Source organism: Macaca fascicularis, chromosome 4 (genome assembly GCF_037993035.2).
Source record: "Macaca fascicularis isolate 582-1 chromosome 4, T2T-MFA8v1.1".
NCBI lineage: Eukaryota > Metazoa > Chordata > Mammalia > Primates > Cercopithecidae > Macaca > Macaca fascicularis.
In genome coordinates, this window is record NC_088378.1 from 43,678,242 (window position 1) to 43,695,012 (window position 16,771).

Here is a 16,771-nt window from a genome sequence, read left to right on the forward strand (position 1 = left end):
CTACCCAGTTTACAGTGTTTTGTTACAGCATGCTGAACAAACTAAAGACACTTGATAAATTCACTATTAGGTCTAGCAGGGTTTTTTTGTAGGTTTCCTGGGATATTTTTGCACAATGTTGTTTCACAATAGAGTTTTACTTCTTCTATTCAAATCTGGATACCTTTTATTCTTTTTTCTCTGCTTATTTCACTAGCTGGAACCTTCACTACAATGTTAACTAGATGTAAGTTCAGATATCTTTGCATTTTTTCTGGTCTTAAGGGGAAAATATCCAATCTTTCATTATAAAGTACCATGTTAGCTGTAGTTTTTTATAGATGTCTTTTATGAAGTTGATAAAGTTTTCTTTTATTCCTATTTCTCTGAGAGTTTTTATCAGAAATTTATGTTGGATTTTTTCAAATGCTTTTTATGCTTTTACTGAGGTGATCATATGGATTTTATGTTTTAGTGTATTAATAAGATAAATTAAGTTGATTGATTTTCAAATGTTAAGCCAAAATAGTTTACCAACACTGTTTTCATGAGATAAATCCCACTCTTTCATGATGTATTATCATTTTTATATATTGTTGGATTTGATTTGTTAAATTTTAAAAATTGCATTTTTGTTCATGAGGGATATTGGTTTGGGTTTTTTTTCTTGTGTTAATTGATGTCTTTGTCTGGTTTTGGTATCAGGGTAATGCTAACTTTATAAATTGAGATGGGGAGAATTCAAACCCTTCAATTTTTTGAAGAGTTCATGTAACAATACATATTATTTCTTCCTTAAATTTTGGAAAGACATGTTGGCATGGGGTTTTCTTTGTGAGAAGATTTTTTTAGTTACACATTGATTTTCTTTAATAAATATAGAATTGTTCAGATTAAGTACTTCAGTGAGTTTTGGTCATTTATGTCTTTGGAGAAATTTGTTTATTTCATCTAAGTTGTGGAATTTATTAGCAGGAAATTCATATTTTTTCATATTTTCCATTTATTTTATATATATATATATTTTTTTTATTTTATTTTATTTTTTATTTATTTTTTTTTGAGACGAAGTCTCGCTCTGTCACCCAGGCTGGAGTGCAGTGGCACGATCTTGGTTCACTGCAACCTCTGCCTCCTGGGTTCAAGTGATTCTCCTGCCTCCTGAGTAACTGGGAATACAGGTGTGCACCACCATGCCCAGGTAATTTTTGTATTTTTAGTAGAGTTTCACCATGTTGGCCAGGATAGTCCCCATCTCTTGACCTCGTGATCCTCCCGCCTTGGCCTCCTAAAGTGCTGGGATCACAGGCGTGAACCACTGTGCCTGGCCCATATTTTTCTTTTATTATATGTAGTTTCTGTAGGGAAGTCTCCTCTATCATTTCTCATATTGATAATTTGGGTTTTTCTGATTAGTATCACTTTTATAGATTTTTCTCAATGAACCAAAGCTTTTCTGTATTTTTGTGGTATTCTACAAATTTAGGTATGTTGCCTTCTCATTTTCATTCAGTTTAAAATACTTTCCAATTCAATTTGCCATTTTTTCATTCAATTATCACTATATTGCAAGAAGGTATACTTAATTACAAGTTTAAACTATAGCTTGGTAATCTTGAGTCAGGCAGCAAGTTTTAATAAAGGCAAACTGCTTATTCAAAAGTGATCATGGAACAACTGAAATGCAGAGTAAGAAGGACGAGAAACATCTAACTGGACAATAGGGACAATAGATTTAGTTATCTCACTATATGAAACAACCTTTTCATTTTTAGGAGAGGTAACTTCTACTGAAGTTATAGTTTATCTCTCCTAAAAATACAGAATGCAGAATACAAAAATACAATACAGAAATATTTCGTCACATAGACTAGTTTCCATTTAGTCAATCAACTATTTCCAGTTGTCTCAATTGGGATAGATACATTTACATAACTGGCTGTGCTTCAGGCTTCTTCGCCAGCAGCTTTAGGTTGGCAGTGCACTTGGCAATTGTCTCCTTTTCCCGCTGCGCAGAGATGCTCTGCACCACGTGCTTCTCTACCTAATTTATCATGTGCTCTCGTTTCTTTCAAAGCATCACGTTCTGCACAGATATATGATAGTCCAGGTGATTCTTTACTTACTTATATACTCTATGCAGTTGTTCCCAGTAACCTCCAAAGCCATAGCAATGTTGTTTTTCTGCACATCCAAAAGGTAATGGCGCTTCTGAAGGAGTGCTGGCTGTGACTTCTCCAAATCATCTGCATCCTGGATTTGTTTGATAGAAGCCTGCTTTACCTCTTCTAGTTGGGCAATTTTTTGTTCACTGAATTTTTCAGCAAAATCTCCAATAGAGGCACCATATTTTTATATTATATAGACAAGTAAGCATACTATTGATGCGGTAGAGAAGGTCTCTGGGATAATCATTTATTTTTCCTTGGATAAAGCACACAAGATAAGCCCAGTTCTGAGCACAAAGGGTCCTGTTACACCAGTTTTAGGATAAAGAAACTGGAAGAATTCCTCAGGGATCAGCCCCAAATGAACTTTTCCTCCATATTCAGGAAGAGGTGGTAGAGGGGCAAGGCGTGGCTGCCCTGTATGGAAGGTCTTTGTTGCCTGCAATATCCCTGGACCTACTAAGGCTGTATTCTTAAGAGAGGGGGCCACCATGGCGGTGGCAGAATGTGCTACCTGGGACAGCATGGTCAGCGAAGGCCCAGGCAGTGGTCTTAGCATCCCTGTGATTCCAACCAGAGCCAATTTGCCTTTTAATCTTTGGTTTCTAGAGATTTCTACGTTAGTCATTTTAAAAATTTTATTTCTCTGTAGTCACAGAATAGACTTTGTATGACCTAAATTCTTTTAAATTTATTTAGACTGGTTTTATGTCCCAGAGTATGGTCTATGTTTCACATGCACAAGAATGTTTCACATGCACATAAGAAGAATGTGTATTCTGCTGTTGTTGGTTGTGGATTGTTCTATAAATGTCAATTAGGTCAACTTAGTTGATAGTATTGTTCACATATTCCATGTTTTAGATAATTTTCTGTCTACTTGTTCTATCAAATATTGAGAGAGGTGAATTTAATCTCCAACCACAATTGTGGATTTGTGCATTTCTTTTTACAGTTGTGTTAGGTTTGGGTTCCTATGTTTTATTTATTTATATTTATTTTATTTTTTATTTTTAAATAGGTTTTGAGGGAACAGGTGGTGTTTGATTACATGAATAAATTCTTTAGTGATGATTTCTGAAATTTTGGTGCACCCATCACCCAAGCAGTGTACACTGTACCCAGTGTGTAGTCTTTTATCCCTTGCCATCCCTCATTTTTTCCTCCATGTCCCTAAAGTCCAGTGTATCATTGTTACGCCTTTGGGTCCTCATAGCTTAGCTCCCATACATGAGTGAGAACCTGTGATGTTTGGTTTTCCATTCCCGAGTTACTTCACTTAGCATAATAATCTCTAATTCCATACAGGTTGTTGTGAATGCCATTATTTCATTCCTTTTTATGGCTGAGTAGTATTCCATGGTATATCTCTATCTCTATCTCTATCTCTATCTCTATCTACCTCTATCTCTATCTATATCACATTTTCATTAAATACTCCTTGATTGATGGACATTTGGGCTGTTTCCATATTTTTTGCAATTGCAAATTGTGCTGCTATAAACATGTGTGAGCAAGTATCTTTTTTGTATAATGACCTCTTTTCCTCTGAGTATATATATATTAGTGAGATTACTGGATCAAATGGTAGATGTACTTTTAGTTCTTTAACGAATCTTCACACTGTTTTCCATAGTGGTTGTACTAGTTTATGTTCCCACCAACAGTGTAAAACTGTTTCCTTTTCACCACATCCATGCCAACATCTATTATTTTTTGATTTTTTGATTATGGCACAATATAATCACAAATTGATTATGGCACAATATAATCACAATATTGATTCTACCCATCCAAGAGCATGGGATGTGTTTCCATTTATTTGTGTTGTCTATGATTTCTTTCAGCAGTGTTTTGTAGTTTTCCTTGTAGAGGTCTTTCACCTCCTTGGTTAGGTATTTTCCAAAGTATGCTATTTTATTTTTTGCAGCTATTGTGAAAGGGATTGAGTTCTTGATTTGATTCTCAACTTGGTTGCTGTTGGTGTATAGCAGAGCTACTGATTTCTACATTAATTTTGTATCCTGAAACTTTGCTGAATTCACTTACCAGTTCTAGGAGCTTTTTGGATGAGTCTTTAGGGTTCTTCTCTCCTCTCCTCCCCTTCCGTCCCCTCCCCTTCCCTCCCTGCCACCCCCCCCGCCCTTCTTTTTTTTGATGGAGCCTCGCTCTGTTGCCAGGCTGGAGTGCAGTGGCATGATCTCGGCTCACTGCAACCTCCACCTCCTGGGTTCAAGTGATTCTCCAGCCTCAGCCTCCCATCTGTAGGGTTTTCTAGGTATATGATCATATCATGAGCAAACAGCGACAGTTTGACTTCCTCTTTACTGATTCGGATGTCCTTTATTTCTTTCTCTTGTCTGATTGCACTGGCTAGGACTTCCAGTACTATGTTGAGTAGAAGTGGTGAAAGTGGGCATCCTTGCCTTGTTCCGTTTCGCAGGAGGAATGCTTTCAGTGTTTCCCCCTTCAGTGTAATGATGGCTCTAGGTTTGTTGTAGGTGACTTTTATTACCTTAAGGTATGTCCTTTCTATGCCAATTTTGCTGAGGGTTTTGATCATAAAGGTTGCTGGATTTCGTCAAATGCTTTTCCTGCATCTATTGAGATGATCATGTGATTTTTGTTTTTAATTCTGTTTATGTGGTATATCACATTTACTGACTTCTGTATGTTAAACCATACCTGCATCCCTGGTATAAAACCCACTTGATCATGGTGGATTATCTTTTTGATATGCAGTTGGATTTGGTTACCTAGTATTTTGTTGAAGATTTTTGTATCTATATTCATCAGGCATATTGGTCTGCAGTGTTTTTGTTGTTGTTGTTATGTTCTTTCCTGGTTTTGATATTAGGGTGATACTGGCTTCATAGGATGGTGTAGGGAGGATGCCCTTTTTCTCTCTTTTGGAATAGTGTCAATAGGATTTGTAGTAATTCTTTGAATGTCTAATAGAATTCAGCTGCAAATCTGTCTGCTCTTAGACTTTTTTTGTTGTTGGCAATTTTTTTCGTTACCATTTTAATCTTGCTGCTTGTTATTAGTCTGTTCAGAGATTCTATATCTAGGAGGGTTGTATATTTACAGGAATTTAGCCATCTCATCTATGTTTTCTAGTTTGTGTGCATAAAGGTGTTCATAGTAGCCTTGACTAATCTTTTATATTTCTGTGGTATCAGTTGTTATATCTTCCATTTCATTTCTAATTGAGCTTATTTAGATCTTCTCTCTTCTTTTCTTGGTTAATCTTGCTAATGGTCTATCAATTTTATTTATCCTTTCAAAGAACCAGGTTTTGTTTCACTTATCTTTTGTGTTTTTTGTTTGTTTCAATTTCATTTAGTTTTGCTCTGATCTTCAATATGTCTTTTCTTCTGCCAAGTTTGGGTTTTGATTGTTCGTGTTTCTCCAGTTCCATGAGGTCCAACCTTAGATTGTTTATTTGTGCTCTTTCAGACTTTTGGATGTAGACATTTAATGATATGAAATTTCCTCTTAGCACCACTTTGGCTGTATCCCAGAGGTTTTGATAGGCTGTGTCACTATTATTGATCAGTTCAAAGAATGTTTTAATTTCCATCTTGATTTCATTATTGACCCAACAATCATTGAGGACCAGATTATTAATTTCCTCGTATTTGCATGGTTTTGAGTGTTCCTTTTAGAGTTGATTTCCAGTGTTTTTTCCCACTGTGATCTGAGAGGACTTGATATAATTTTGATTTTCTGAAATTTACTGAGACTTGTTTTGTGGCCTATCATATGGTCTATCTTAGAGAATGTTCTGTGTGCTAATGAATAGAATGTATATTCTGCAGTTGTTGGGTAGAATGTTCTGTAAATATCTATTAAGTCCACTTGTTTTAGGGTACAGTTTAAGTCTATTTTTTCGTTGTTGACTTTCTGTCTTGATGACCTGTCTACTGCTGTCAGTGGAGTATTCAAGTCCCCCACTATTACTGTGTTGCCATCTATCTCATTTCTTAGGTCTAGTAGTAATTGTTTTATAAATTTGGGAGTTCCAGTGTTAGTTGAATATATGTTTAGAATTGTGATATTTTCCTGTTGGACTAGTCTTTGTTCCTCCTTGTCTTTTTAAACTGCTATTGCTTTAAAGTTTGTTTTGTCTGTTATAAGAATAGCTACTCCTGCTTACTTGTGGTGTCCATTTGCATGGGAAATCTTTTTCCACCCCTTTACCTTAAGTTTATGTGAGATCTTATGTGTTAAGTGAGTCTCCTGAAGACAGCAGAAACTTGGTTGGTGAATTCTTATCCATTCTGCCATTCTGTATCTTTTAAGTGGAACATTTAGGCCACTTACATTCAATGTTAGTATTGAGATATGAGTACTATTCTATTCATCATGCTATTTGTTGCCTGAATATCCTGTTTTTTTTTTTTTTCATTGTGTTATTGTTATATAGGTCCTGTGAAATTTATGCTTTAAGGAGGTTCTATTTTGGTTTATTTTGAGGATTTGTTTCAAAATTTAGAGCTCCTTTTAGCAGTTTCTTGTAGTGCTGGCTTTGTAGTGGTGAATTCTCTCAGTATTTGTTTGTCTGGAAAAGACTGTACCTTTTCTTCATTTATGAAGCTTAGTTGTGCTGGGTACAAAATTCTTGGCTGATAATTATTTTGTTTAAGGAGGCTAAAAACAGGACCCCAAGCCCTTACAGCTTGTATGGTTTCTGCTGAGGAATCTACTGTTAATCTGATAGGTTCTCCTTTATGGTTTACCTGATGCTTTTGCTTCACAGCTCTTAAGATCCTTTCCTTTGTCTTAAGTTTGGATAACCTGATGACTGTGTGCCTATGCAGTGATCAGTTTGTGATGAATTTCCCAGGTGTTCTTTGAGCTTCTTGTATTTGGATGTCAGGATCTCTAGCAGGGCCAGGAAAGTTTTCCTTGATTATTCCCTCAAATAAGTTTTCCAAATTTTAAATTTCTCTCCTTCCTCAGAAATGCCAATTATTCTTAGGTTTGGACATTTAACATGGTCCCAAACTTCTTGGAGGCTTCTTTCATTTTTAAAATTCTCTTTTCTTTGTATTTGATGGGTTGGGCTAATTCAAAAGCCTTGTCTTCAAGCTCTGAAGTTCTTTCTTCTGCTTGTCTGATTCTATTACTGAGACTTTCCAGTGCATTTTGTATTTCTCTAAGTGTGTCCTTGATTTCCAGAAGTTGTATTGTTTTTAATTTATGCTATGTATTTCACTGAAGAATTTTTCTTTCACATCCTGTATCATGTTTTTGATTTCTTTAAGTTGGACTTTACCTTTCTTTGACATCTCCTTGATTAGCTTAATAATTGATCTTCTGAATTCTGTTTCTGGCAATTAAGAGATTTTGTCTTGGTTTGGATCCCTTGCTGGTGAGCTGGAATGAACTTTTGGGGGTGGTAAAGAACCTGGTTTTGTTATATTACCAGAATTGTTTTTCTGGTTCCTTCTCAATTGGGCAGACTATGTCAAAGGGGAGATCTGGGATTCAAGGGTTGCTCTTCAGATTCTTTCTTTTTTTTTTTTTTGGAGACTGAGTCTGGCTCTGTTGCCCAGGCTGGAGTGCAGTGGCCGGATCTCAGCTCACTGCAAGCTCAGCCTCCTGGGTTTACACCATTCTCCTGCCTCAGCCTCCCGAGTAGCTGGGACCACAGGCGCCCGCCACCTCGCCCGGCTAGTTTTTTTTTTTTTTGTATTTTTTAGTAGAGACGGGGTTTCACCGTGTTAGCCAGGATGGTCTCGATCTCCTGACCTAGTGATCCACCCGTCTTGGCCTCCCAAAGTGCTGGGATTACAGGCTTGAGCCACCGCACCCTGCCGCTCTTCAGATTCTTTTGTCTCATGGAGTGCTCTCTTGATGTGGTGCTCTCTCTCTCCCACTAGGAATGGGGCTTCCTGAGAGCCAAACTGTAGTGAATTTTTTTGCTCTTCTGTATCTAGCCACCCAGTGGAGCTACCAGGCTGTGGGCTGGTATTGGTGAGTGTTTGCAAAGAGTCCTGCAATGGGATCTGTCTTCAGGTCTTGCAGCTGTGGATACCAGCACCTGCTCCAGTGGAGGTAGCAAGGGAGTGAAGTGGAATCTGTGAGGGTTGTTGGTTATGTTTTTGTTTAGTGTGCTGGTTTTGTGTTTGTTGGCCTCCAGCCAGGAGGTGGCACTTTCAAGAGTGCATCAGCTGCCATCCTATTGGAGGGATGCAAACTTGCACTAGGGCACCTGGTTAAAGTTAAGTGTTCAAGTTTCTTAGGTGGTGAGCAGGGCCATAGAGCTCCCTAGACTATGACCTTTGTCTTCAGCTACCAGGGCAGGTGGAGAAAGACCACCAGGTGGGGGCAGGGATAGGCGTGTTTGAGCTCAGCCTGCCCTTGGGCAGGGCTTGCTGTGGCTGCTGTGGAGAATGGGATTGTGATTCCCAGTTCAATGGAGTCATATTCCCAGGGGGATTATGGCTGCCTCTGCTGAGTCATACAGGTTGCCAGGGAAGTGGAAGAAAGCTAGCAGTCACAGGCCTCACCTGGCTCCCATTCAGTCCACAGTCCTAAAGGCCAGTCTCACTCCCACTGTGCTCCCCCAACAGCACTGAGTCTAGTTCCAGGCAGGCGGTGACCAGGGCTGAGAACTTGCCACACAACATAAGGCTACCTGTTGAGAAAGCAAGCCGACTCACACTTTTTCAGCATTTCAGGGAGCCTACAGTGGTGATCCAGTTCCTTCAAAAGGTCTGTGGATTCTCTCAGCTTTCCTAGTGTGTTCCTGTGGTAGTTCTTGGAGCAGAAGTTCATAATGTGACTCTCTGCAAGCTGTTGGGTCCATCTGAGCAGGAGCTGCAAGCTAGTCTTGCCTTCTATCTGCCATCTTCATCCCCTATTGGTTCCTGTATTTTAAAGCTATGTTATTAGATGCATAAATGTTTAGCATTATTATATCCTCTGGATGAATTGACCTCTATATCATTATAAGATGAACATTTTTATTTATAGAAATATTGTTTGGGTTAATACCTACTTTGTCTGATATTAATATAGCCACTTCACTTTTCTTTTTGATTAGTGTTAGTATATTATGACTTTTACCTTCTGTATTAGTCCATTTTCATGCTGCTGATAAAAACATACCTGAGACTGGGAAGAAAAAGTGGTTTAGTGGACTTACAGTTCCACATGGTGGGGGAGGCCTCACAATTATGGTGGAAGGCAAGGAGGAGCAAGTCACGTCTTACATGGATGGTGGCAGGCAGAGATAGAGAGCTTGTGGAGGGGAACTCCTCTTCTTAAAACCATCAGATCTCATGAGACTTATTCACTATAATGAGAAAAGCATGGGAAAGACCTGCCCCCATGATTTAATTACTTCCCACTGGGTCCCTCCCATGACATGTAGTAATTGTAGTGGTTATAATTCAAGATGAGATTTCAGTGGGGACATAGCCAAATCGTATCATTCCACCCCGGCCTCTCCCAAATCTCATGTCCTTACATTTCAAAACTAATCATGCCTTCTCAACAGTCCCCCAAAGTCTTAACTCATTTCAGCATTTGCTCAAAAGTCCACAGTTCAAAGTGTCACCTGAGACAAGGCAATTCCCTTCCGCCTATGAGTCTATAAGATCAAAAGCAAAGCAAGTTAGTTATTTCTTAGATACAATGTGGGTACTGGCATTGGGTAAATATAGCCATTCCAAATGGGAGAAATTGGCCAAAACAGAGGGGCTACAGGTCCCATGCAAGTCTGAAATCCAGCAGGGCAGTCAAATATTAAAGCTCCAAAATGATATCCTTTGACTCCATGTCTCACATCCAGGTCATGCTGATGCAAGAGGTGGAATCCCATGGTCTAGGGCAGCTTCACCTCCGTGGCTTTACAGGGTATGCTTGCCTCCCAGCTGCTTTCATGGGCTGGCATTAAGTGTCTGCAGCTTTTCCAGGCACATGGTGCAAGCTGTAGGTGGATCTACCATTCCAGGGTTTGGAGGACTCTGGTGTCTCTGACCCCATATTTCCCTTCTGCACTGGCCTAGCAGAGGTTGCCCCATGATTGCCCATCCCCTGCAACAAACTTCTTCCTAGACATCTAGGCATTTCCATACATCTTCTGAAATCTAGGTGGAGGTTCCCAAATCTCAATTCTTGACATCTGTACACCCATGGGCTCAACACCACATGGAAGCTGCCAAGGCTTGGGGCTTGCACCCTCTGAAGCCATGGACCGAAGCTGTACCTTGGCCTCTTTTAGTCATGGCTGGAGTGGCTGGGATGCAGGGCATCAAGTCCCCAGACTGCACAGAGCATGGGGACCCTGATCCCAGCCCATGAAATCATTTTTCCTCCTAGACCTCTGGGCCTGTGATGGGAGGGGCTGCTGTAAAGACTTCTGACATGCCCTGGAGACATTTTCCCTATTGTCTTGGGGATTAACATTTGGCTTCTCGTTACTTATGCAAGTTTCCGCAGTCGACTTGCATTTCTCCTCACAAAATTGGATTTTCTTTTCTATCTCATTGTCAGGCTGCAAAATTTCCAAACTGTTGTGCTCTTCTTCCCTTATAGAACTGAATGACTTTTTTTTTTTTTTTTTCCTGGAGATGGAGTTGCCCAGGCTGGAGTGCAGTGGCACGATCTGGGCTCACTGCAAGCTCCGCCTCCTGGGTTCACACCATTCTCCTGCCTCAGTCTCCTGAGTAGCTGGGACTACAGGTGCCCACCACCACACCTGGCTAATTTTTTGTATTTTTAGTAGAGATGGGGTTTCACTGTGTGAGCCAGAATGGTCTCGATCTCTTGACCTTGTGATCTGCCTGCCTCAGCCTCCCAAAGTCCTGGGATTATGGACATGAGCCACCGTGCCTGGCTACCTCTGGTTGTTTTTAAGATTTTCCCTTTATCCTTGCCCTTTATCTTTTCCCTGTTATCATCATTGGTTTATCTTTGTTTTTCTCCCTCAAAACTAATGTGATTATTATGTATCATGATGTAATTTTCTTCACGTGTCTTCTGCTTGGGGTTTGTTGAGCTTCTTTTTTTGTTGTTGTTGTTGAGATGTAGTCTCGCTCTGTTGTCCATGCTGGAGTGCAGTGGCATGATCTTGGCTCGCTTCAAGCTCCGCCTCCCAGGTTCATGCCATTCTCCTGTCTCAGCCTCCCGAGTAGCTGGGGCTACAGGCATCTGCCACCATGTCTGGCTAATTTTTTTGTATTTTTGTTAGAGACGGAGTTTCACCATGTTAGCCAGGATGGTCTCAATCTTCTGATCTCGTGATCCGCCTGCCTCAGCCTCCCAAAGTGCTGGGATTACAGGCGTGAGTCACTGTGCCCAGCCCTGATCTTCTCGAATCTGTGTGTTTATTGTTCTTATCAAGTTTGAAATACTTTCAGTTTTAATTTCTTCAATTTTTTTTTTTTTTTTTTACTCTCTGATTCGAGGACTTCAATTACATGTAAGCTAGGTTACCTGACATTGCTGCACAGCTCACCGATGCTCCTTTTGTTTTTCAAAATTTGTCCTCTCTGTGCCTCTTTTTTGTTTTTTTTTTGAGATGGAGTTTTGCTGTTGTTGGAGTGCAATGGCACGAGCTTGACTCACTGCAACCTCCGCCTCCTGGGTTCAAGTGATTCTCTTGACTCAGCCCCCCAAGTAGCAGAGATTACAGGCATGTGCCACCAAGCCTGGCTAATTTTGTATTTTTAGTTGAGATGGGGTTTTACCATCTTGGTCAGGCTGGTCTTGAACTCCTGACCTCAGGTGATCCACCTGCCTTGACCTCCCAATGTGAGCCACCACGCCCAGCCTCTGTGCCTTGTTTTACAGTGCCTATTGCTATTTCTACAAGTTTGCCAATTTTTTCTTCTTATAATATGTAATTCATCATTAATCTCATCTATTGTATTTTTATCAAAGACATTATAATGTTTCCCTCTCAAAGTTTGATTATGCCTCCACATAATTTTTAAAAGTCTATTAAATGCAGTTATAATGACTGTTTTAATGTTCTCTTTTGTTATTTCCAATTTCTCTATCAGTTCTGGACCTGTTTCAATTAATCCTTTCCCTCATTTTGTTTCCTATTTTCCTTTATTTTATGCCTGTTAATCTTTGATAATCTTTGTTAGTCTTTGACATTGTGAATTTTACTTGTTGGGTGCTAGATATTTTTGTGTTCCTAAAAATATTCTGGTGTTTTTTTCAGGGATGCAGCTAAGTAACTTGAAAACAGGTAGCATTTTTCTAGACTTTCTTTTAAGATGTTAGTCATAACTAACACAGTGTTTTCTCTTGGGCTAATTATTCCCTACTACTGAGTCAAGACCCTCTGAATTTACCCATGCCCAGTGATTTATAAGGTTTAGGAGTCTGGCTTGTGGGAATAGTCACTATTCCCAGCCCAGTGTGAGCACTAGGTTCTGTTTCCTCTAATCCTTTTAGGTGGTTCTTTTTCCGGCATCAAGCAGTCTCATCACATGTATACTCTGATCAGAACTCTGCTGAGTATTTGAAGGAGATCCTCTGGAGATCTCCATGGTGTCTTCTCTGTTCATTACTTTCCCCTCCAGTACTTTGTTCTATGAACTCTGTCTGCCTTAGTTTCACTGGATTCTTAGTTCTGTTACCTCAACTCAGGGAATCTACACATTCCAGCTGGCTTTTTCCTTCCTGCATCACAACCTCATATAATCTCCCTCAAGGCTACAGTAACCCAGAGCAATCAGAGAATCCGCCTTGTCTTCCATCTAGCAGGAATTACGTCTTCCTTGCCTGATGTCTCATGTCTTGAAAGTTGTTGTTTCATATACTTTATTTAGGTTTTTGTTTGTTTGATTTTAGGTAGGGATGGTAATTCTATTCCTTATCATTTCATCTTAGGACAGAAGTTTATCAGCTTTTTTCTTATTCATTACTTCTCTGCTCTGGAAATTTTCTAGTTTGTCTTTCAAATGTGTTTCCTACACCTCTCAGAATTCTGGGTAAGTTCTGAGAAATACAGAGGAAAGCAGAACATTCTTCATTATAATCCATTCTTGAGCTACCTGTAGAGCATAAGAACACATTTTGGTCAGGCGCAGTGGCTCATGCCTGTAATCCCAGCACTTTGGGAGGCCGAGGTGGGCGGATCACAAGGTCAGGAGATCGAGGCCATCCTGGCTAACTCGGTGAAACCCCGTCTCTACTAAAAATACAAAAAAATTAGCCGGGCGTGGTGGCGGGCGCCTGTAGTCACAGCTACTTGGGAGGTTGAGGCAGGAGAATGGTGTGAATCTGGGAGGCGGAGCTTGCAGTGAGCCGAGATTCGGCCACTGCACTCCAGCCTGGGGAACACAGTGAGACTCTGTCTCAAAAATAAAAAAACAGAAAAACAAAAACAAAGAACATATTTTAAGGGCCGGGCGCGGTGGCTCAAGCCTGTAATCCCAGCACTTTGGGAGGCCGAGACGGGCGGATCACGAGGTCAGGAGATCGAGACCATCCTGGCTAACACGGTGAAACCCCGTCTCTACTAAAAATACAAAAAACTAGCCGGGCGAGGTAGCGGGCGCCTGTAATCCCAGCTACTCGGGAGGCTGAGGCAGGAGAATGGCATAAACCCGGGAGGCGGAGCTTGCAGTGAGCTGAGATCCGGTCACTGCATTCCAGCCTGGGCGACAGAGCGAGACTCCGTCTCAAAAAAAAAAAAAAAAAAAAAAAAGAACATATTTTAAAATTCAGTCTCTTTATATTGTATCCTGTCAATGTACATACAAACAAATCGAACATCCAAATAGTCCTTACTTGTATAACTACAAGGTGTTTTCCCTATCTTGTATTTGTACAATTGTTCATATTTTTTTCTTTCTAGTTACAGGATTTTTAATATATATATATATATTTTTGAGATGGAGTCTCTGTTGCTCAGGCTGGAGTACAGTGGCATGATCTTGCAATCTCCACCTTCCAGGTTCAAGCTGTTCTCCTGCCTCAGCCTCTGGAGCAGCTGGGATTACAGGCATGTGCCACCACGCTCAGCTAATTTTTGTGTTTTTAGTAGAGATGGGGTTTCACCATGTTGGCCAGGCTAGTCTCGAATTCCTGACCTCAAGTGATCCACCCACCTCGGCCTCCCAAAGTGCTGGGATTATAGGTGTGAGCCACTGCACTCGGCCAGATTTTTAATTTTTTAAAACTGAATTTCATTTGGTTAGATTTCTTTTTTTTTTTTTTTTTCTTTAGTTTTTGAGACAGGGTCTCGCTCTGATGCCCAAGCTGGAGTGCAGTGGCGCCATCTTGGCTCACTGCAAGCTCCGCCTCCCAGGTTCACGCCATTCTCCTGCCTCAGCCTCCCAAGTAGCTGGGACTATAGGCGCCCGCCACCTTGCCTGGCTAATTTTTTTGTATTTTTAATAGAGATGGGGTTTCACTGTGTTAGCCAGGATGGTCTCGATCTGCTGACCTCGTGATCCACCCTCCTTGGCCTCCCAAAGTGCTGGGATTACAGGCCTGAGCCACTGCGCCTGGCCCATTTGGTTAGATTTCAACTAGAACTTGCTAATTCATCACAGGAGAACAGAGTTTAAGAAGTACCTAGAATCAAAGGCTAGAGGAAGGAGTACAGAGAAAATCAGATTGTTAGGAACAGGGCTCAGGAAAGATTAATCAAGTTGATGATCTAGAGAGAACATATGGTGGTTGAAATCAGGAAGATAAAAAGTGAGATAAAAGCCTCCAAATGGAGTGTACTAGTTTGCAGGAACAAGGACCCGGAAACTCCCTAAGCTAATACTGAAGTGATGAAAAAGAATTGCTAGAAAGGGTTGTTGACATTTTGAACTTGTGACAAGATGATTGCATACGTATGAAGCCTATAGTTAGGATTTCCTACATTTTATCTGTGATGATTGTCTTAGTGTTATTCAACTGAACTAACGTATGTGTATATTTGAAGCTACCATTTGTGATGGTTGGCAGGATGTGTTACACTGGTGGAGAGACAGTGAATAAAGGGGAAGACCCAGATCTATCATCCTAATGCAAGCAATGCCATTCTTTTCATTAGTCTGGATAATGTCCATGCAAAGTTGACCATGAACAAGCAATATAAAGTAGGTACTTATCTAAATGTTAGATCATGGTCTTTATTGAGGTTGCTTTGTCTTTTGGAGGCAAGAATTTTACCTCTTTGGGAGATGGATATCAGTTTTTATTACAGCTGTATCTGAGAAGACCAGATTTAGGGAGTAAAGATGGATGTAGTGCTCTTGATCATAGCAAAGGCTGGAAGTACTAGTCTCAGAAAAATATATGGGCTTCTTTTTTCCCTGAGCTATGTCCCATTCTTATTTATTTATTTATTTATTTATTTATTTATTTATTTATTTATTTCTGAGATGGAGTTTTTGCTCTTGTTGCCCGGGCTGGAGTGCAATGGCATGATCTTAGCTCACCACAACCTCCACGCCCCGGTTTAAGTGATTCTCCTGCCTCAGCCTACCGAGTAGCTGGGATTACAGACATGTGCCACCATGCCCGGCTAATTTTGTATTTTTAGTAGAGATGGGGTTTCCCTATATTGGTCAGGCTGGTCTCGAACTCCCAACCTCAGATGATCCACCCACCTTGGCCTCCCAAAGTGCTGGGATTACAGGCGTGAGCCACTGCGCGTGGCCCTTTATTTTTGCTTCCTAAAAACCACTTTGTATAATTCTTGTTTCTTCATTTCCTTGCCCAATATTTTTAATGCTTTATGCCTCTTTTTTGTTTGTCTTTTCTTTTAATTTTAATGTTTACCTGAGTATTCATTTCTGTCTAATCATGTTTTGCTTGCTACCTTTGCAGATAGTACCATTGTGGGAGCAAAGAGGATTTTGTACAGGGAGAAGAAGAGAGGGACTAATAGGCCATGAACTAACCTGCCTTTTCTCCAGCAACCAATGTGCACTGTATGGAATGGGGAGACATTTCTATTGCAGTCAGTTAGGCCTAGTCATGATGGGGCCATTGGAAGGAATAGTAGACAGGAGCTAGAGAAAAAAGCTGTGCTTGCTGCAGTGTTGGCTCCCTCCTCGCTTATATAGCAGAAATATGAGACCACAAGTGATAACCTGGTGGCCTTGTATTTTGAGTCATGGTCTCCTCCACCTTTGGGAATATTCCTTTCCACATGCCCACAGCAACCTCCTGCCACCCTTCTCTGTGGGCTGACAGAGACACAATTTGCAAACACATGATATTTTCATCCAAATACAGAATCAAACAGATTTTCGATGCAATTCAACAAACACCTATTGAACAACTACTACGCACCAAGGACAGTAAGGAATGATTGAGTTTAAAGTTGCACAAGATGTGGTTTTTGATTTTTAGGAGCTATATTCTAGAGAAGTACATAAAAAGCCACACTGGAGATGGCCAAAAAAAAAAAAAAAAAAAAAAAAAAGTGTAAGGGTCAGAAGAGAAGCACAAAGTACAGGGGGAGCTCAGAGGAGTGAGAATGATTTCTCATTATGAGGTTAAGAGAGGCTTCATGAAGGGTGGAATTTCATCTTGGTTCTCAATAGTGAGAAAGATTGAGGAAGGAAATGTTATGTAAAAGCATAGAGATAAGAAAATGCAGAAGACACTTGTAAAGAAAGTGATGGAAGAGCAGTTGAATTGAA

The 16,771-nt window shown here is 40.3% G+C and overlaps 1 long non-coding RNA gene and 1 pseudogene across 2 annotated transcripts in view; one reads left to right on the forward strand and one right to left on the reverse strand.

The window, feature by feature from the left end:
- LOC123573024 (uncharacterized) overlaps positions 1 to 16,771 on the forward strand; it is a 244,931-nt gene that overhangs the window by 9,514 nt on the left and 218,646 nt on the right. The window lies entirely within an intron of this gene.
- LOC102128156 (ATP synthase F(0) complex subunit B1, mitochondrial pseudogene) lies at positions 1,907 to 2,673 on the reverse strand (annotated as a pseudogene).